Below are 1,023 nucleotides of genomic sequence, written 5' to 3' on the forward strand. Positions count from 1 at the left end.
TATATATATATATATATATATATATATATGTATATGTATATGTATATATATATATTTGTAATATATGTGACAATTATTCGGTTACCATAATAAAACTCCGAATAATTGTCACATATTATATAACAAATAAATTCCTCTGTTTACATAATATCGAGGTCTCTTTCATTCTTTTGTTGTCTTACCATTACTATTAACATATATACTTTGTGAGTGAAATTGGTATGAAACTGTATGGAAGTTAAGTCTCAGCGTGATTTGAACTCAGAACATGGAAAAGTATATCTAAGTACTGTATGGTATTTCAACCAACGCTCTTCCTCTTAAGGCGGCGAGATAGCAGAATCGTACCGCGCCGGGCAAAATGCTTAACGGTATTTCGAAATATTGATATCCACAGTTTTAATTTCCCATCAGGGCGATTCGTTTCGCCTGGTATATTGTGATTTTCAATACTTTACGACGTTTCCCGGGGCGAAGGATTGCAGCCGAAAAGTGTTTAAACAAGGCGCATACCTTAAGTATGTGACATGGATAATGTTTACATAATGAGAGGTATTTCCTTAAGGCAGTGAGCTAGCAGAATCGTTAGCACGCCACGTAATATTCTCAACGAGATTTTGTACGTCTTTTTGTTCTGAGTTCAAATTCCAGTGAGGCTGACTTTTCCTTCCTTTCTTTCTTACGAGGTCAATTGTTGTTGGCACTCCGTCGCTTACGACGTCGAGGGTTCCTTTTGATCCGATCAACAGAACAGCCTGTTCGTGAAATTAACGTGCAAGCGGCTGAGCACTCCACAGACACGTGAACTCTTAACGTAGTTCTCTGGGATATTCAGCGTGACACAGTGTGACAAAGCTGACCCTTTGAATTACAGGCACAACAGAAACAAGAAGTAATAGTGAGAGAAAGTTGTGGTCCCCTGCCGGAGCCTCGTGGAGCTTTTAGGTGTTTTCGCTCAATAAACACTCACAACGCCTGGTCTGGGAATCGAAACAGCTATCCTATGACCGCGAGTCCGCTGCC

General features: G+C 39.6%; 1 protein-coding gene across 1 annotated transcript in view; it reads right to left on the reverse strand.

The window, feature by feature from the left end:
- Window positions 1-1,023, reverse strand: part of LOC106870626 (cyclic nucleotide-gated olfactory channel) — a 22,752-nt gene that overhangs the window by 20,617 nt on the left and 1,112 nt on the right. The window lies entirely within an intron of this gene.

This window comes from Octopus bimaculoides, chromosome 2 (genome assembly GCF_001194135.2).
Source record: "Octopus bimaculoides isolate UCB-OBI-ISO-001 chromosome 2, ASM119413v2, whole genome shotgun sequence".
NCBI lineage: Eukaryota > Metazoa > Mollusca > Cephalopoda > Octopoda > Octopodidae > Octopus > Octopus bimaculoides.